The sequence below is a fragment of the Giraffa tippelskirchi genome, chromosome 7, assembly GCF_054371585.1.
Source record: "Giraffa tippelskirchi isolate mGirTip1 chromosome 7, T2T-mGirTip1v1.2.pri, whole genome shotgun sequence".
Taxonomy (NCBI): domain Eukaryota; kingdom Metazoa; phylum Chordata; class Mammalia; order Artiodactyla; family Giraffidae; genus Giraffa; species Giraffa tippelskirchi.
Genome location: NC_137281.1, coordinates 103,988,635 through 104,010,889, shown reverse-complemented (window position 1 = coordinate 104,010,889; position 22,255 = coordinate 103,988,635). Strand labels below are relative to the sequence as shown.

Below are 22,255 nucleotides of genomic sequence, written 5' to 3'. Positions count from 1 at the left end.
GGACTCTGTGCTTACTGGACCTCTGTTTCTTTTCCGAGGTTAAGAAAGTTTTCAGCTATTATCTTTTTAAATAAGTTCTCTTCCCCTTTCTCTCTTCTCCTTCTGGGACCCCTGTACTGCAAATGGTAGTATGACTGATGTTCCATAGATCTCTCAACTTATTCTCATTTTTAAAAATTCTTTTTTCTGTTCAGTTTTTCTATTCTATTGCTCTATGCTCATTTGTCCTGTTAATTCCTTCTGAAAAGTGAAAGTAAAAGTGTTAGTCGCTTAGTCATGTCTAACTCTTTGTGACTCCATAGACTATAGTCCGTCAGGTTCCTCTGTCCATGGAATTCTCCAGGCTTAAGAATATTGGAGGGGGTAGTCATCCCCTCACTGCCTTCGGAGAAAGCAATGGCAACCCACTCCAGTGTTCTTGCCTGGAGAATCCCAGGGACCAGGGAGCCTGATGGGCTGCCGCCTATGGGGTCGCACAGAGTCAGACATGACTGAAGCGACTCAGCAGCAGCAGCAGCAGTCATCCCCTTCTCCAGATTTTCCTGACTCAGGGATCAAACCCAAATATACTGCATTGCAGGCAGATGCTTTACCATCTGAGCTACCAGGGAAGCCCAGTGTATTTTAAAATTTCAGTTTTATATTTGCTAACTTTTTGTCAGAAAATATATTCTTCTTCCAAGTTTTGATCATTACCTTGAACCTTTTATTAGGGGTTCAAGTAGATTGATTATCTCCACTTTTTCAGTTTTTCTTCTAGGGTTTTATCTTGTTCCTTCTTTTAGAACATATTCCTTGGTCACCTCATTTTACTGAATAATCTGTTTTTATTTCTATGTATTAAATAGATTTACTATATGTCCAATCTTGAAGTGATCTTACGTAGGAGGCACCCTATAGGGTTCAGCAGCACACTTCTCTCTGGTTACCAGACCTATATGCCCTAGGGGTGCCCCCATAAGTGTTGTGTGCCCTTCTGTTGGCAGGGCTTACTACTGTGGGCATGGTGGTATACATGGCTGGGGCTTGGTCAGGTTGACTGCCAGCCCTGTCTTGCATGGAGATTCAGAGTCACTGGTGGCCAGGGCAATGTCCCAGTATGGCTGGCTGTGTGGCAAGGAGTCCTAGGCATGGTGCCGACCCACTGGTGGGTGGGCTGGATCCCAAATTACCTGGCTGCTTCCTCAAGATCTCACTTTGGCCTGGCCTCAGAAATGTTTCTCAATCTATTCAGAATAAGTGAGTCTCCTCTCATTATCACTTACTTTATTTAGATGTGCTTTCATTCAGATGTCATTTTGATAAGGTGAAGGTCTTATTTCCAGGGTGACCAAGAATGGTGTATATGCAAAACAGATTTAATCTTTAATTCTCATAATGCTCTAGATATTTTTTTGAAGTGGTAAGAAGACTAACCATTCTGCAGTTCAATCCATTTGGGACTTCCCAGTCGTAAAGAACCTGCCTGCCAATGCAGAAGATGTAAGAGAAGCGGGTTCCATCCCTGGGTTGGAAAGCTCCCCTAGAGGAGAAAATGGCAACCCACTCCAGTATTCTTGCCTGGAAAATTCCATGGACTGGAGGAGCCCCATCCATTTACTCTCTTAAATTTCTCTCGCCAAATTCTGACTGACCTACACTGTTTATAATGAAATTACTACTTTAACCCATTCTAGTTCTCTGAGAGAAGTTGCATGCTCTTCCAAACTTTTTATAAATAGATTCTATTTTTTAAAAAATTCCCATTCTACACACTAAATTTGGCATTTCTTTATAGTTTTAAAGTAGGAAATAGTTTATATAAGATTAAAATGGTGTATCATAAATATGTCTCCAGCATTCTTGTGCATTAAAGAATTCAGTACATATGAATTCAATACAATATCAAACAATTCAATAAATATATTTGTATTGAATAAGAATTCAATATAAATTCATTCATACATATGAATTTATATGAGTTTATTAATAAACAGTGTTTGCTCTTCCCCTCCTTTTTGATTAGAAGGCCTGGAGTAGGACCTAAAGTGGCAGCATTTGTAACAAGTATTCTGAGGCAGGTGGATTGAGAAGCACATTTTGAAAAACATTAGCTTATGCACTTTTACTTTTTATATGAGGAGATGACCTAGAATTTCCTGTTCAGAAAATGTTGTCATGCCAAAAAACATGTAATTTATCTAGCATGAGTATGTGGGGACATTCATTCCATAAGTGGACATAAAAATAAACACTTTATAGTTTCTGAATTATTGAACTATAAATTCAAAGAAGAAAAACAACACCAGTATCAGGAAACCCACTAAAACCCTCTAAAATAAAGAGGAAACTAAGGATTTTCTGATGTTCATCAACCAAGTTTATATCTGACTAATAAACAAGATATTACTGGGAATATAAGAGACCCCAATGTAAAAGACCCACTTACAGATAACTTTCAATAATGTTCATACAAATGTGATTAAGAGAAAAAATGACTGGTGCTAATTAAAGCTGAAGTAGTTTGAAAGATACAAAATGGAAAGAATATATATGTTAATTTTAATGATTAAGGATAATTTATCATGCTGCTACTAATAGTGATGCTTATTATGCCTGGTTGAACATAGGAAATTTTTTTCCATGTTCTTTACTTGACTTCTGTATGTCTTAAAGTATCTTAACCTTCCAGTGAGTCTTTCTGGCTAAACATATAAAAAGGAGCCAGATGACATTGTTAATCATGCCAGCTACCTCTTTTCTTCATATGGCGAGAGAATCTATGAGACAGCCTGGAAAAAAATGGCTGATACATTGGGTTATATTCTGATTAATTCCTTAGCGTATCCTACATCTGTCCTAAGTGGGGTCTGAAAATCTTCATAGAACCATCTAAGCACTATACTTGGAGGTCAGCTTTACATATCATTGTCTCAGGTTGAAATCATATGAATTTCAGTCTTTTAACTACAGACAACTGAAATAAAGGATTAATTTCTATTTTGCTGCTATGCATGATCTCATTTGATGTTGTGAAATGCTTAACAGGCAAAGTTCTAAATTTTATTATCTATTTCCTACGACAAAGTAGGGGTTTTGACATCAAGATGGCAGAGTAGAAGGACATGCACTCATCTCATCCTGTGAGAACTCCAAAATTGCAACTCACTGCTGAGCAACCATTGACAGGAGAATGTTGGATCCCACTTAAAAAAAGATATCCCACGTCAAAGGGCAGAGAAGAAGCCCCAACAAGATGGTAGGAGGGGCAAAAACACATTTAGAATCAAATGCCACACCTGCTAGAGATGATGCTGTTAAAGTACTGCATTCAATATGCCAGCAAATTTGGAAAACTCAGCAGTGGCCATGGGACTGGAAAAGGTCAGTTTTCATTCCAATCCCAAAGAAAGGCAATGCCAAAAAATGCTCAAACTACCACACAATTGCACTCATCTCACACGCTAGTAAAGTAATGCTCAAAATTCTCCAACCAGGCTTCAACAGTACGTGAACCATGAACTTTCATATGTTCAGTCTGGATTCAGAAAAGGCAGAGAAACCAGAGATTAAATTGCCAACATTCGTTGGGTCATCAAAAATGCAAGAGAGTTCGAGAAAAATATCTACTTCTGCTCTATTGACTACGCCACAGCCTTTGACTCTGTGCATCACAACAAAATGTGGAAAATTCTTAAAGAGATGAGAATACCAGACCACCTGACCTGCCTCCTGAGAAATCTGTATGCAGGTCAAGAAGCAATGCTAGAACCAGACGTGGAACAGCAGACTGGTTCCAAATCGGGAAAGGAGTACATCAAGACTGTATATTGTCACCCTGCTTATTTAACTTATATGCAGAATACATCATGAGAAATGCTGGGCTGGAGGAAGCACAAGCTAGAATCAAGATTGCAGGAAAAAGCACTAGTAACCTCAGATATGCAGATGACACCACCCATATTGCAGAGAGTGTAGAGGAACTAAAGAGCCTCTTGTTGATAGTGAAAGAGGAGACTGATAAAGCTGGCTTAAAACTCCACATTCAAAAAACTAAGATCATGGCATCTGGTCCCATCAATTCATGACAAACAGATGGGGAAACAATGGAAACAGTGAGAGACTTTATTTTCTTGGGCTCCAAAACCACTGCAGATGGTGACTGCAGCCATGAAATTAAAAGGTGCTTACTTCTTAGAAGAAAAGTTGTGACCAACCTAGACAGCATATTAAAAAGCACAGACATTACATTGCTAACAAAGGTCCATATAGTCAAAGCTAGAGTTTTTCCAGTAGCCATGTATGGATGTGAGAACTGGACCTTAAAGAAAGCTGATCACTGAAGAATTGATGCTTCTGAACCGTGATGTTGGAGAGGCCCTTGAGAGTTCCTTGCACTGCAAGGAGAGCAAATCAGTCAATCCTAAAGGAGATCAGTCCTGAATAGTCATTGGAAGGACTGATGCTGAAGCTGAATCTGAAGTACTTTGACCACCTGATGTGAAGAACTGACTCATTGGACAAGACCCTGATGCCAGAAAGATTGAAGGCAGGAGGAGAAGGGGATGACAGAAGATGAGATGGCTGGATGACATCACCGGGTCAATGGACATGAGTTTGAGCAAGCAAGGGGAGTTGATGATGGAGAAGGAAGCCTGGCATGCTGCAGCCATGAGGTTGCAAAGAGTCGGATGTGACTGAGCAACTGACCTCAACAGATGACAAAGTAAATATTCTGTTGGGAATGTGAGGTCCTAGAAAGCTCAGTTAAGTACGAGAAAATGGCCTTTACCATGGAGCAAATAGGAAGTGATAGAAATCTGCCTTCCTAGAGAACTTGATGTTTTGTTTTGTTGTCCTCAAGATGCTTGGCCTCCAAGCTTCTCTTACAAAGGTGTCTGAAAGCATGTCACTGTCACATTCTTTTCTTGAAGTGCATCTATGGATTCTAGTACTAAAGAATGGAAGTTTCCAAATTTTTATTGCTTTTGCTGCATCAACATTTTGATCTGCTACATTTTCATTACAAGTGAGTTAAAAATATTTTCTAATTTCCCTTGTGAATAAGTTAAAATTTTATTTTTATTCAGAGAATTCTGATTCATTCTCACAAATTTGGACATTTTCTCCCTACCTTTTCCTTACTGAGATCTAATTTAATTTTACAGAATGCAGAGAACACATGCTGCTCTATTTTAAATCTTTGAAATGTGTTGAGACATGATTCATAGTCCAGAATATTTGATAGCTGTTCCATGTTCACCTGAAAAAAATATTTTTCTACATTTATTGGATGTAGTGTTAGGTAATCTCTATTAGGTCAAATTGGTTAATCATGTTGTTTCAATGTGCAGTGACTCTGTTTTCTCCATAAATTTCTGAGAGTAGTGTTTTAAAATCTTCAACTCACATTGTAGATTTTTCATTCTCTCATTATAGTTCTGTTATGTTTTGGTTTATATTATTTTAAAGCTATGTTATTAAACTTATATAAATTTGTTGTTTATTTATTCCTGTTAATTACCTATATGAAATGTGTTACTTTATCTCTCCTGTTACTCTTAACTTTAAGTCCTTTTCTGCTATGTTACTATTATACATTAATATAAATTAAATATAATATGTAATATTGATACAGCAATAGCAACTTTGTTTTTGCTTACATGGCATGTATGTCTATCTATTTTGAGAATAAAATCTTGCTCTTTTCATTCTCTTTTTGGCATTGGCATTTTTTATTTGCCCTTTTATTTCTCTTCTCATAGTTTTTTAAAATTAATTGCATATTTTTTATTATTTCAGCATATCTTTTTTATCTGACTTGCTATAAATTTGATTATCATTCTTTTACTAGTTGCTTAAGATATTACAAGGGATACCAAAAATACCTAGAAATAAACTTAACCAACGAGGTAAGTGAAAAACCTATACTTCGAAAACTTCACAATATCGATAAAGGAATTTGAAAATGATACAAAGAAATAGAAAGATATACCATGTTCTTTAACCAGAAGAATAAATATTAAGATGTCCACACTACACAAAGCAATCCTAGAAGAAAACATAGGCACAACACTCTGATACAAATCACAGAAATATTTTTTTCAGATCTGTCTCCTAAGTCAAAAGAAATAAAAGCAAAAATAAATAAATGGGTCCTAGTTAAACTTAGGGCTTCCCAGGTGGTGCTAGTGGTAAATGCAGGAAACTCACAAGAGATGTGGCTTTGATCCCTAGGTTAGGAAGATCTCCTGGTGTAGGAAATGGCAACCAGCTCCAGTATTCTTTCCTGGAAAATCCCATGGACAGAAGAGCCTGGTGGGGTACAGTCCAAAGGGCCATAAAGAGGCAGATATGACTGAGTGACTGAACACACAATTAAATTTAAAAACTTTTCCGCAGCAAAAGAAAACATCAATAAAATGAAAAGACAACCTACTGAGAGGAAATGTTTGCAAATGATAAAACCTATAAGGAGTTACTATCCAAAATATAGAAACAGCTCATACAACTTAATACTTAAAAAAAAAACCAATCAAAAATGAGCAGAAGACCTAAACAGACATTTCCCCAAAGATACATAGATCGCCAATAGGCCATTAGAGAAATGCAAATCAAAACCACAGTGAGGTATCACCTCACATCTATCAGAATGGCCATAGTCAAAAACTCTACCAATAACAAGTGCTGGAAATAGTGTGGATAAAAACCTTTCTACACTGTTCACAGGGATATAAATTGGTGCAGCCACCATAGAAAACAGTATGGAGATTCCTTAAAAAAGCTACCATATGATCCAGCAATCCTGTTCATGGGCACAAATCTAGAAAAGATGCAAAGTCTAATTTGAAATGATAAATACACCTTAATATTCATATCAGTACAATGTATAATAGCCAAGCTGTGGAAACAACCCAAGTGTCCATCAACAGATTAATGGTTTAAGAGAATGTATGATATATAAATACACATGCACGTGCATGCGTGTGCACACACACACACACATATACACAATGGAATACTACTCAGCCATTAAATATGTGATTCCACCATTCATAACAAATTGGATGTACCTAGAAAATATTATGCTTAGTGAAATAAGTCAGACAGAGAAACACAAATACTATATTATAACTTACATATGTAGAATCTAAACAAATAAATCATACATACAGTGAAACAAAACCAGACTCATAGATATTGAGAACAAACTAGTGGTTACTAATGGTGAGAGGAAAGGAGGAAGGGGCAATATAAGGTTACAGAATTAAGAGATACAAACTACTGTGTAAAAAATAGATAAGCAACAAGGATGTAGTGTACAGCCCAGGGAAATACAATCATTGTTTTGTAATAATGTTAAATGGAGTATAATTTATAAAAACATTGAATAATTATATTGTACATGGGCTTCCCTGGTGGCTCAGTTGGCAAAGAATCCACTTGCAATGCAGGAGACCTGGATTCTATCCCTGAGTTGGGAAGATCCCTTGGAGAAGGGAACAGCTACCCACTCCAGTATTCTGGCCTTGAGAATCCCAAGGTGTCACAAAGAGTACGACATGACTGAGCAACTTTCACTTTTACTTTCATATTGTACACATAAAACTAACATAATATTTTAAATTAACTATACTTCAATAAAAATGAGTTAAAAAAAATTTAAAGCTATCCATAACTTATTATCATGTACCTTTTATCAGACCAGGTCCAGTACAGTGTCAATAAATTGATGCAATATTTAATACTTTTTAACTCCTCTTTTTCCTTCTCCTCTATTTTTATATTTTTATATAGTTTACAAAACACCACAGTGATTTGTTAAGTTTGTTGCTTTGACCAATTAGTAGTTGTTCTTGCATTTACTTTTTATTTCTTATATATCCATTATTCTACCCAGGATCAATTTCCTTCACCCTACTGCTACTGAGCTTGTTTGTAAGAACTGAAACAATTACAGGAATTGTTAGCTGTGGTCACTTTTGGAGAGCTAGATTTTCAGTTTTTACTTTATATTTTTCTGCAAAAGAGTGTCATTACAGATAGTTTTGCTATTTTCTAACACTTTTAAGTAAAATTATGAGCCCCAAAGCCTAAAATATATAAATTTGAATTTATTTGGTAAATCAGTATTATAATAATTAGTGTAATTTTTGCCAATGTTATAAAACTTTTTACTACATAATTACATACATTGCAACCTATTCATATAGAAGACAAATGTTACAAAACAGTGAAGAATAACTATGTTGGCCAATAGAAAAACATATGCCTTCTTCATGTGTGTTCATCATTTCCACTGGAAAAATAAAAATATGGAAATTAAGTGTAAATAATCTCCATTGCTGAACATAGTTGAAGGAGATAGTTCCATATATCACATCTGGGTATTAGATAGGAAACATAGGGTTGTGACTCTGTCGGACTCTGTATATTTAATGGTATTATGGGAACTGCTTCAGACTGTATGATACACAACTGTCAACAGCATTCTCTTGAGAATGTGTCATAACAGTACTATAGAAGAATTCCTTTTATTCTTCCTTGTCTAGGTGAAGCATTTGATTCCTAGGGAAATCAAGGTTCTTTGCCAAGGTCCAATTTACTTATTTGAATTAGAAGTCAAAACTGAATAAATTTTATTTTGATGTTGAATGCCTGCATTTCATAGACTTTCCACCTGATGTCTCTCAAGTAATTTGACCATAAGGGACTAAAGGTGAATTCATTATCTTCTCCATCTTAGTACATTTTCATCTTGTCTTGAACTTTCTATGTTAAGGAAGAACTTACTATTCACTAGTTTTCCATACCAGAAAGTCTGGAGTCATCTTAGCCTTGATGCCTACTCCAGTGGATCATCAAGTATATACACTTTTGTTTTTATCATGTTATTGTGCCATTAAGCTTCATTTTGAGGGGAAAAAAGAATCCCATTGACTTATTAATTGACTCTGCTACAAATACAGAAGTTCTAGTTTTTGTAATTTTTCTCTAATTTTAAATCCTTTTATTTATTCCTAATTGACTCCCATTTCAAAGTTCTATATGGGTCATTTCAAATTTTCACTAGTTCTTGAATGCATTATTTCAGTTTTCATCTCATTATCACAGGAAGGTGGTAAACTACAATCAAGTAGGTAGTTTACCTAGTAACAAATGCAAACATTTTCATTATATGGTAAAGATACAATGTGGCAGAAGACCTGAAAGCAGAACTATCTTTTTCCTCAAGAACAAGATTGAAAATCAGCATTTTCTTTGGAGAAAATACAGTATGCCCAATACACGCTATGTTTGATTAATTAAATTATTAGACCTGATTTTATATTCAAAAATGGCTTCATTAAATATTAATGTTTGAGCTGAATAAACTGTAATATAAAAGGGGTGCTTTAAAAACCAATAATTCCTGTTAAAATATTTTTTTTAAAGTCACTGAGACTGTGCTTCTGCTTTCATGCTAAACTCATGAAAATAAGGCTTAGTCCAGACTTTGAACAGAAAGGCTTAGAACTTGAACAAAGATTGCAAATCCATTTTGACTTTAAGCTATGAAACAGAGTCATTTTCTTAGCCAGTGAGTAAAGACTAATGATGGTGGCCTCTTCAGGTTAAAGTATTGACTATAACATGTCATCAATTGCCCCTATAATTATAACTTTAACATTGAAGGTATTTTTGATACTCCACAGATATGACAGGTAACAGTGGCACTATGTCTCACTGTTTCTTATTACAATGATTCTGACATTCAGCATGAATTATAGACATTATAACACTAGAGGCCTGGAGGCTTGAACTTGGAGTTTTAAGCACTTAAGTTTTACATTGTTAAGATATTTTGCTTGTAACTAGCTTGAGGTTTGAGTTTGAAGATTTTAGAAGAAAAGGATATGATTCAGTTAAAATTAGAAATTTTATATATGAGAGCTTTGTATTGGTATGTTATTTTAAATCTATACAAATGAGAAACAGGTATAGAAACCATATTTTCAGATCCACTTCTGAATGGGAAGAAATTTTCCAATTACAATATTATTATTATAGTCATGATAATTATTTTGTAAAGGATTAGGTTTAGAAATACAGCTGCAAATTTTAGGTAAACTCTCTAATCTTTAGGGTAAAATTTTTATTTGTCATTTTATATCCATTGTAAGGCATTTTCCAATTTTGACTTTTCATTTCAAAGGTCTTTGTAACCAACTGTCAATAGAGTGATGTTAAGTGAGTTTAGAGGGCTTCCCTGGGGGCTCAAAAGGTAACAAATCTGCCTGCAATGCAGAAATCTGGGTTCAGTCCCTGGGTTGGGAAGATCCCTGGGAGAAGGGCATGGCAACCACTCTATGGACAAAGGAGCCTGGTGGGCTACAGTCCATGGGGTCGCAAAGAATCAGACACAACTAAGCAACTAACACACACACACATGCTAGGTATTCCAGTGGGGAGGGGGATGGAAAACTTAAAACACACGTGCCTTTATAAACCTACCCCTGAAAGCTTACCATTTCTGTAAGGAGGTTCTAGTTTAAGGGTTATATTGACAGGAATCCACCTGCATCTCTAATGTATGTTTCCAGTGAGACCATGGTTAGCCTTGGATAATTCCCTTTGAAGACTATCTGACAAAGTCCTTTCAGTTCAGTTCATTCACTCAGTTGTGTCCAACTCTTTGCGACCCCATGGATTGCAGCACACCAGGCCTCCTGGTCCATCACCAACTCCTGGAGCCCACTCAAACTCATGTCCATCCCGTCAGTGAAGCCATGCAATCATCTCATCCTCTGTCGTCCCCTTCTCCTCCCACCTTCAATCTTTCCCAGCATCAGGGTCTTTTCAAATGAGTCAGTTCTTCACATCAGGTGGCCAAAGTATTGGAGTTTCAGCTTCAGCAACAGTTCTTCCAATGAATATTCAGGACTGATTTCCTTTAGGATGGACTGGCTGGATCTCCTTCACCCATATATAGGCCTCAGAGAAGAGATCTCACCTTTCTACCTGTGCTTTCTCCATCTGAGGTAGGATCCTGTTCACTGTGCTCTCCTCTCTTTCCAGTTTAACTTCTGTACTCTTGATACACCAAAGTTTTCAATCATTATTTCTTTGAATAACTTTCTGCCCCTTTCTTTCTCTCCTTTACTCTGGTAACCCTATAATGTGTATATTGGTCCATTTCATGGTATCTCATAAGTCCCTTAAGATGTCTACTCTTTTTCATTCTTTTTATTTTCTTCTCGAATTGGATGAATTTCTCTGCCCTGTTTGCAAGATCCTGTCCCCTGTGTAATTTAGACTGTTGTTGAAACCCTCTATTGAACTGTTTAATAAAGCTTTACTATATTCTTCAATTCTGCTATTTTTCTTTTGTAATTTTTCTATTTTCCATCTCTTTGTTGAAATTTTTACTTTGTACATGTTTATCTCAGTGTGCATCCTTTTTTACTGTTATTTTTAATTCTCTATTAAGTAAGTCTCTTATCTACACTTCTTTAAGATCTGTTTGTGGGTATTTATATCTTTTTTGAAATATATTCCTCTGTTTCTTCATTTTCCTTGACTATGTTTGTGCCTGCTCACTAGACAAAATAGCCATCTCTCCATAATGACAGAGGGTCTTTCTAGACGAACCTCATCAATCAACCTGGCCTGAGCTCCCGGTTGTTTCAAACTGTTGTGATTTTCCAAGCTGTTTTATTTGTCTTTAATAGCTCCCAGTAGTTGATGGCCTGTAAGACCAGTGTGTCCCAATTGAGAGGATCACATTCAGCATACAGATGCAGGCTGATTAGAAGCTGGATTCAAGCAGAGAGAGTATGCAGTTAAGCCCTTATCAGGCAGAAACTGGGAGATGAGTGTTTTGCCTACCTCCTCTATGCTGGGCTCAGGTATATAGCTACAAAGGGGATATGTCCTGTGCCTGGTAGTAACTGCTTCCTTTTTTTTGCTACAGTCTAGTGAGACTTGTGAATGCAAGCTCATTGACCACAGGCAAGTGATTTGGGGGCCCTGTCCCTTCACCAATAGAGGCAAAAGCTGAGGTATCAGACATCAGTACAAGCTCCTTCTAGGTAAATACCAGTGACTTGGAGCTGGACAGACAGAGCACATGGAGAAAGTGCTTGCCAGCTTGCCTGGCCTCTGGGAAGGACTGTAGTCAGCTCCTTTATCTGTGCTAAATTAAAATCCTGACACTCAGGCAGCAGCTTTAAAAGTATTCAGATGAAAGCCTTTCAGGGAAAGCCTGGGAGACAGGATTTGCCTGTTGCCTCTGTGCTGAGCTCTATTTATCAGTTGATGGGCAATTTGTATTGTTTCTAGTTTTTGTCTATTAAGAATAATGCAACTATGAATATCCATGTACATGTTCTTATGTGAACATATGTTTTGATTTTTCTTGGCTCTATGTTTAGAAACTGAACGTGCCATATAAGGACTCTATGTTTAACATTTTGAGGAACTGCTAAACTGTTTTCCAAAGTGCCTATATCATTTTATTTTCCCACCAGCAATGAGGGGTCTAATTTCTACACATCCTTGCCAATACTTGTTATTGTCCATCTTTATTACAGTCATCCTCATTTGTGTAAGGCAGCATCTCACTGTGCTCCGGTCTTATTAGTATTTTCCTAGTAATTCTTTCAGTCACATTTTCATATGCATGTTAGCCATTTGTAAATCTCCTTTGGAGAAATGTCTTTTCAAAACCTTTGCCTCTTTAATAAAAGTTTTATCTTTTTTTCTAAAGTAATAGATTTTATTGTAAAAGCATATTTAGGCTTACAGAAAAACTGAACAGAAAGTACAAGAAGTTCTCAAATACTCATTTTCCCACCTACTCACTGTTTTCTCTATTATTCACATCTTGCATTGGTATGGTACATTTGTTACAATTGATACATTATTATTAATAAAAGTCCATAGTTTGCATTCACTCTGTGTTGTACAAGTACATGGGTTTGTCAAATGCATACTGTCATGTATATACTGATACAGCATCATACAAAATAGTTTCACTGCCTTAAAAATCCCCTGTGCTCCAATGTATGCCTCCTCCCCCCACCTCCCAAACCCTTGGCAACCACGTATCTTTTTATTGTCTCTATAGTTTTGCCTTTTCCAGAATGTTATATATTTGGAATTATATGGTATGTAGCCTTTCTAGACTTGCTTCTTTCACTTTTCAATATGCATTTAAGGTTTCTCCATGTCTTTTTGTGTCTTGACAACTCATCTCTTTTTATTGATGAATAATATTCTATGGAATGGATGTACCACATTTGTTTGTACATTCACTTATTAAGGGCTTCTGTGGTGGCTCAGATGGTAAAGAATCTGCCTGCAGTGTGGGAGACCTGGGTTTGATCCCTGGGTTGGGAAGATCCCCTGAAGAAGGGAACAGTTACCCATTCCAGTATTCTGGCCTACAGAATTCCATGGACAGAGGAGCCTGGCAGGTTACAGTCCATGGGGTCACAAAGAGTCGGATACGACTGAGCGACATTGATTTCACTCACCTGTTTAAGGACATCTTGGTTGCTCCAAATTTTGGCAATTATGACTATAGGTAGTGTAAGCATTCATGCACAGATTTTTGTGTAGGCTTAATTTTTAAATTTGGTGGTGAAATCTTTAGACACATGATTGCTGGATTGTATGTAAGACTATTTTTAGCTTTGTAATAAAGTTCCAAACTGTCTTCCAAAGAGATTGTACTATTTTACATTCTCACCAGCATAAATGAGAGTTCCTGTTGCTTCATATATATGGTAGCATTTGGCATTATAAATATTTTAGATTTTATCCATTCTAATAGGTATGTAACAATATTTCACTGCTGTTTTAATTTGCAAGTTCATAATAACATATAATATTGAGCATCTTTGGTGAGGTATCTGTTCAGATCTTCTGCCCTATTTTTAATTGGGTTGAGTTCTAAGAGCTCTTTGCATAATTTGGTTACAAGTCCATTATCAGATTAATATTTTGTAAAATTTCTTTTTCAGTTTATTGTCTATCTTTACATTCTTGTAAGATGTTCTTTAGAAGAGCAGACATTTTTAATTTTAATAAGGTCTAACTTATCAAATTTTTATTTCATGGATTATTATACTTTTGATGTTGTATATAAAACTCAAAACCAAAATAACCTATATTTTCTTCTATATTAACTTCTAGAAATTTTATAGTCTGCATTTTCTTTTATGATTCAATGAATTCATTTGGATGAATGGTATAATGTCAGTTCTAGACTCATTTTTTTTTTTTGGTTATATGAGTGTCCAGGATTTAGGATCATTTTTTTGCATTGGATTGCCTTTGCTCCTTTGTCAAATATACTTGGGTGGCTTGATTCTTATTTATTTTTTGTTGTTGGATTATAATAGTTCTTTTTATATTCTAAATACAAGTTCTTTAACAAATAATATTTGCAAATATTTTAATCTGTAGGTTTCATTTCTTTTCATTGCTATAGTGTCTTTTGAAGCATAAAAGTATGCAATTTTGATGAAGTCCAATTCAGTTGCTTTAAATCTTTTAAAAAATTTCTTTTGTTTTTGGCATCACATCTAAAAAAATCATTTGCCTTACTTAAGCTTATAAAGAGTTATTTCTGCTTTCTTCTAAGAGTTTTATATAGTTTTAGCTTATAAATTAAAATCTATCATCCATTTTGAGGCAATTTTTGTGTATGGTTTATAGTAGGACTCCAATTGGAGAGCTTATTCTATTTTACTTGAAGACATACCGTAACGATACAAAATTAAATAGCATCTCTAATCTACATAAGCCTAGACATAAAAATCTGTATAACAACAGAATCTAAATAAAACCAAAAAAGACCCATATAAGTGATCAATTAATTTAATAAAGGTGCCAAGGTAATTTGGAAGGCTGAGTTTTCTATCTATTTTATGAGAACAACTGGGTATGTTTATAGAAAAATAAATAAACTTCAGCCCCCTACGAAATAAAATATGAAAAATAAACTCAGAATGTATCATAGGCTTAAATAAAAACCCAAAACTATGACATTCTAGAGGAAAACTAGTTTTACAAAGAAATCATTGTCACTGTGAACTAGGTGTAAGCCAAGCTTTCTCACGACCAAAAAAAAAAAAAAGAACAAAAAGCTGTAAACTGGACTTCATTAAAAAATCCTCTTCAAAAGCAATACTGAAAAATCCAAAAGCAAGCCAAATAATGGCAGAATATACTTACACTACCTGATAATGTAAAGGGTTTATTATCAAAATATATAAAAACCTCTTGTAACACAATAATTAGATGTCCAAAATGGGCAAAAAACAATGCTCAAGATGTTTAATCATCAGGAAAATGCAAAATAAAACAACGTAATAAATATTACTACACACCCAATTGTAAGCTAACATTAAAAAGAGTGAACATGGGTAAAATAGATAGTTAGTGGGACACTGCTGTATAACACAGAGAGCTCAGTCTGGTGCTCTGTGACAACCTAGAGGGGTGGAATGGGGGGTGGAGAGGAGGGGTGGGGGGTGGAGGGGAGAGGCGATCAAGAGGGAGGGGACATATGTATACTTGTGGCTGATTCATGTTGTTGTATGGCAGAAACCAACATAATATTTTAAAGCAATCATACTCGAATTAAAAATAACTTAAAAAAAATTTTTTTAAAAAGGTGACTATACCAAGGATTGGTGAAGATATGAAGCAAATGGGAATTTTGTATATTTCTGATGGAAATGAAAAGTGATATAGTTGCTCTGAAAAGTAGTTTTCCAATGCCTTAGGATATTAAAATACACTTATCATACAATCATCCTTCTATGTATTTCACTAAAAGAAATAAAAACATGACTGCACAAAAAACCTATACATGCTTGTATAAATTTGTTCATAAGTATCACACTACTCATCAACAGGTAAATGAATGAACCAATTGTGGTGTATTTATTCAATGGAATCCAATTTAGCATTAAAAAGATACACTACTGATACATGTAACAAAATTGATGAATCTCCAAAACCATTATGTGGAGTGAATGAAGACAAAAACAATAAAGTACATATCATATTCTATTTATGTGTGTGTGTGCTTAATTGCTTAGTCATGTCTGACTCATTGTGAGTCCATGGCCTGTAGCCTGCCAGGCTCCTCTGTCCATGTGGATTCTCCAGGGAAGAATACTGGAGCGGGTTGCCATGCCCTTCTCCAGGGGATATTCCCAACCCAGGGATTGAACCCAGGTCTCCTGCATTGCAGGTGGATTCTTACCAGCTGAGCACCAGCAAAGCCCATTCTATTCATATGAAGTTCTAAAAGAGGCAAAAAAATCTGTAGTGTTGGAAATAAAATTAGTAATCCCTTGAATGAGGAATGAGGTGGTGTTTACAAGGTTGTATGTTATTTGTCAAAATTCGGCTCCATCCACACATTTTACTTGATTGTGTTTCATTGTAAGTAAATTATTCCTAAGTAAAGCATATTTAGAAAGCAGTACATGTCAAAACAAAATATAGTCAAATAGAACAAAGGTGAAACCTAATAAAAAGTAGGTATTTCTCAGCCTACTAGCAAACAATGTAAACAGTTTAGGCTTTATTTTCCAAGAAATATTATCTGTATATGTATAAATTCAAAAGTGTATAATTAAGAGGTTTTTTTCTTTACTATCAAAGGAATGTTTTTATGCATAAAAGGAGCACTTAAAGATGTTTGTTTTTACACCAAATTAAATAAAATTTTAAATTTCAAAAATCCCATTTCTCTCACCATATGAAAATAGAGGCCAATGATAATGTCGTATTAAATTTGGTTTCCTCACTACCTCCATTCTTCAGTCAATTCTAATACTTTGAATCCAATAGTAGGTCAATAGATATTCATTATATTAGTAGAGCCTATGTGAGTTTATTCAATCACACTACCAATAGGATTGGGGATTATATTTTGGAAAAGGAGCAAGTGAAATGTAATAATCAGAGTTTGAGAGGGAGCTGTGTTTTAAATTTGTGTAGGAAATCAGAATTTAAAAGCACACTTTGTTCTACCAAAATTTTCATCACCTAAGCACATGATTTATAAGCATTATTTTCCCTTTAAAAATCAGTAAGCAATGTCGAGTACTGTAATTTTTACTGCAGATTTATGTCATGCTAAAAAGTTGATCTATTCTTGGAAGATTAAACATAAACTAAACAGTTTTGACAAATGATTAGTAACGAACAGATTTCATCTTGCTTTCCTGCAAAATGATTTTTCAGCACTAAACCTCCTTGTTATATTCATATATAAATATATTTAAACTGAAAGAAGGATTTAATAATGAATGTACATTGAAAAATAAAATTAACTCTCTATTCAAAGAAAAAAGCTTTGAAATGAGTAAGAGAACAAATCATTCACATTTTATGAATGTGAGGAGTCTGAGTTGTTTTAGCCAATGATTTGTTAGATTGTGAGAGTACATTCTTTTTTTTATGTGTCTCTAGAAATGTCCTTATTCTTGTGTATTCATGTTTTTTAACAACAAATCACACATATTCCTTTGGATTAATGTAAATACAGAATTTAACATTTACCTAGAACTGGCAAAGTAAATGAAATCTGATTAGATATCCGATAAACCTGATAAAACCTCAACTTTTTTCCTCTGTGACAAAAACTGATAAAATCCCATATAATTTCTTAAAAAAATTTTTTTCAGGTGATTTTATAGAGGTAATTCAAGATCTGGATTCATGAAATAATTTCCTAGAAGGCACAAAATGGATTATTAGCTGAACAAAAGGTAAGTTAAGTATTTTTAGTCCATTAAAATTATCTAAAGACTGCATGCCAAAGGACTGATGCTTTTGAACTGTAGAGTTGGAGAAGACTTTTGAGAGTCTCTTGGACTGCAAGGAGATTAAACCAGTCAATCCTAAAGGAAATCAATCCTGAATATTCATTGGAAGGACTGATGCTGAAGCTGAAGCTCCAATACTTCAGTCACCTGATGTGAAGAGCTGACACATTAAAGACCCTGATGCTGAGAGAGATTGAAGGCAGGAGAAGAAGGGGACGACAGAGGACAAAATGGTTGGATGGTATCACTAACTCAATGGACATGAGTTTGAGCAAGCTCCTTGAGATGGTGAAGGACAGGGGAGCCTGGTATGCTGCAGTCCATGGGGTTGCAAAAAGCTAGATATGACTGAGCAACTAAACAACAACAAAAATTACACAATAACAACTTGCTTCTGATATTGTACTTTTTATTTCAGTATTAATCTGCAGTTGGGATTTTGAAAACATCAAGGCACTAAGTAATAGTACCTTATGAAGAAAGCAAGTTCACTTATATGGAAAATGTCTAAATTAGGTAGTCATTGTTGGACATCTTCAATCATTTTTTTAGGGCATATTATTGGTTGAACTTAGAAACAACATGAATTTACTGTGTTTAGCAGAGAAGCAGACACCAACTGCTAAAAGAACAAAGAATGGTTACATGACTTGAATGGAACCTATCAGGGGACGCTTGGAAATTGTGGGGAAAAATTAGGCTATGTAGAGCATAGTATGAAGAGTTAATCATAGAGCAGACTACTAGAATAGAGTTCAGTCCTCCAACAGAACCAAGACACAGCCCATAAATCTCAATACGAAACTCAGTGGGTAAAACATCCAATGCTCTGTATTCGATATTCACCCAGATATTTCTTTTTTGCATCAAAGGATTGAGAAATAAAATGGAAATTGTATGTTTATCTAAAATGTATTCATCAATAACGTGTTCAGAGTGATTGAATTATTTTACAACAAAATTAAACTAAGAGCATTTTTTTATATTCAGTTTTGAGTCAAGTTTTCTTTGAATTGAATCTGCAGTGGATTCTATATTTATTTTCTAATTAATGATTACATTCATGTTCCCATATTACTCTGTCACAGACAGCTTATTAACATATGGGAAAATCACTAATTCTTAGTTTCCATTAGCACACTCAACCACAATTACAGTATTCTTATATTTGAATATTTTAATGTCTTACTGCATACAAGTACTCCTTTCTGAATATGGCAGAAATAGTTACTTAACTAAAAATTCTAAAAAATTGGGTTCAACAATCAATGATACAATTGCCACCTAAAATAATCCATTTTAAAATTGGGATCAACCAAAAAAAATAGTGATGACAGAACAAATATCTTCTCAAAATTATCACAGCCTTTCATGTTATAATTCAGAGAAAAATACATTAATTTTATGAATGTAGGGCTTTCCACCTCCCAATTATAGCACAAAGACTAGACCTGTTATTTTCAGCAATGACTATTTTATCATTGAAAATAATTGTAAATAGCTTTTTGACTTTTCTTAGAAATGAACCCACACACTAGAAAACATAAATTAATGATCCTCAGGCAATAAACCTGAGGATGCTGTACTGCTCCATTGGTCCTTTGCTGGCTTGACATCTAATGGTCTCCTGTTATCTGTTGTTTGCACCTTGAAGAAGTAGGATTATTTATGCCAGCCTTGCAAATAAGTAGACAACAATTTATCAGGACAAAATTGTTTTGTCAGCCTGTCTTATCCTTTAGTTTTTCCAGTTAATGAACAATAAATTATTTTACCTTAGTAGCCTAACATAAATCACAGCTTGTTTTCAACAAACATCAGAAGCAGTACTGTCAAAGTTGATAGCAGTGAAGTCTAAGCAAGTTAGAATAATATTAGCATTTATTTGCTGTTTTTTGTTACAGGTATTATACTTATAAACTTCTGTGGTGTTTAGACTTACATAATACTAAATAACTTTTATCTGCAGTTAAATTTAGCATATTGACCCCACACATTTTTTTCCCTTCCTCCTTTTCAGAATGCCATACAAAATAGAAAACAGTAATACAAAATAAATAAAGAGCTTAGATCAATATGAAAGAGGTCAGTGAAAGGAGAAATAATAGCATTCTGGAGATTACAAAGAGGATGGAAAATTTATAACTTAGTAAACCACAGAAAGATAAATTAAAACAGCTCAGGGGAATTGAGGTGAGGATGGGGATGTAACAAAAACCAGTCTTATTCTGGAAATTTATACCCAGAAAGGTTCTAATGCCTACTTCTGAAGGCAGAGTACGGAGGTCATAAGAGAAGGATAGTTTGAATGGTGTTAGACTCCTACTGTCGGAGAAGGCAATGGCATCCCTCTCCAGTACTCTTGCCTGGAGAATCCCATGGACGGAGGAGCCTACAGAAGTGGGCTACAGTCCATAGGGTCACAGAGAGTAGGACACGACTAAAGCAACTTAGCATGCCACAGGAGTCTTAGACTTCTTATTCTTTCCTTCATGAGGATTGATAGCTTTCTAGAGACATGGAACAATATTGCTTCCGATTTGAGCAACAATACCGGCTGAAGATGGGGGGTGAATGAAAAGACTTAAAGTGGAGCTACACACTTATCATCATGATAAATATTAAAACTCTCATATTCTAGATTTTTCATTATATCTTTATTTTTGAACAGTCACTTTGATTTGGGTATTTTCTTACTTGCAGCCAAGTCATCTTGACTGATATAGAAAGTTTATCAGCCATTTACAAGCTCAAGTTAGTGCTTGAAAATCTGCCTCAACATAGTTAAATAAAGTACTTTGGCCGCACAGGGAGTGAAACAGTTGATAAGTGCACCAAAGCTTAATTTATGTCATATTGCTATTCTACCAAAGTGTATTCTTGGATCTAGCAGTGAGGTGTAAGTGTTACTTCAAGACCTTGAACTTAAGCTTATCTGCTACTGATAATTCGGAATGTGCAGGCTGAGATATGTTAGTGATCCTCATTCTTCTGAAGTGGAACATTTCTGCCTTTGGCCATTTCTCACTTTCTTGTAGATATCTATCCTAATGTATGCAATCAAGTAATATAATGAAATGCTAATACTAGTCATTTGTGTAAACAGTAATCTTTTCTGTTCATTTATTTGTGTGACAATTATAAATAAGTATTTCTCTAAGCATTACATACTACTCATTCTCTACTTTAGATGATAATGACACTCATTCTTTTTGTGTATATTCATATCATGTGATTTGCTAAAATGCTTAAAAAATTAAAGAATTTTTGTTTCATGACATAATCTTTGTGATTTACAGTAGTAACTTTCAAACTGCATCCAGACCTAGAGTTCTGCAGAGATATCCAGAGGCCTTTCTTAGGGGCTGGTGTGTGTGTGTATACAATCTATGTTTATATTTTGTCTGTTTATGTTTATAAGCTTCCCAGGTGGTGCAGTGGTAGAGAATCTGCCTGCCAATGCAGGAGATGCAAGAGATATGGGTTTAATCCCTGGGTTGAGATGATCCTCTGGAATAGGAAATGGCAACCCACTCTAGTATTCTTGCCTGGAAAATTCCATGGACAGAGGAGCCTGGTGGGCTATAGTCCATTGGGTTGCAAAGAGACAGGACTGAGTGACTGACCATACAAACAGGCACTTGACTGTAAGCAGATAAGAAGGAGGTCCCAGGAAAAGTGACCTGGTCATGGCTTTTTTTGATATCAAAGAAACCATTTTTGGCCTAAGCCATTTTATGATCTAAGCTTGGCCACCACAGTGCTTTCCCTTGAACAGTTCTCTGTGATTAATGATCTTAAGGGAACAAAAGAATGTAGGAAAAAAGGACTGTTATCAGGCAAGAGAAGTAACAATAGGAGAGAAAATATGTGGGTTGTAAAGACCACAGAATGATCTCTGTTCCTTTCCAAGGCAAACCATTCAATACCACAGTAATCCAAGTCTATGCCCGGACCAGTAATGCTGAAGAAGCTGAAGTTGAATGGTTCTATGAAGACCTACAAGACCTTCTAGAACTAACACCCAAAAAAGATGTCCTTTTCATCATAGGGTATGGGAATTCAAAAGTAGGAAGTCAAGAAATACCTGGGGTAACAGGCAAATTTTGCCTTGGAGTACAGAATGAAGCAAGGCAAAAGCTAATAGAGTTTTGTCAAGAGAACACACTGGTCAAGCAAACACTCTCTTCCAACAACACAAGAGAAGACTCTACACATGGACATCATCAGATGGTCAATACCGAAATCAGATTGATTATATTCTTTGCAGCCAAAGATGGAGAAGCTGTACAGAGTCAGCAAAAAAAAAGACCATGAGCTGACTGTGGCTCAGATCATAAACTCCTTACTGCCAAATTCAGACTGAAATTGAAGAAAGTAGGGAAAATCACTAGACCATGAAGAAAGTAGGGAAAATCACTAGACAATTAGGTATGACCTAA

At 35.3% G+C, this 22,255-nt stretch overlaps 1 protein-coding gene across 10 annotated transcripts in view; it reads right to left on the bottom strand.

Annotated features, from left to right (window-relative positions):
- Window positions 1–22,255, bottom strand: part of LOC145514141 (uncharacterized) — a 959,076-nt gene that overhangs the window by 314,154 nt on the left and 622,667 nt on the right. The gene's annotated exons all lie outside the window — the stretch shown is intronic.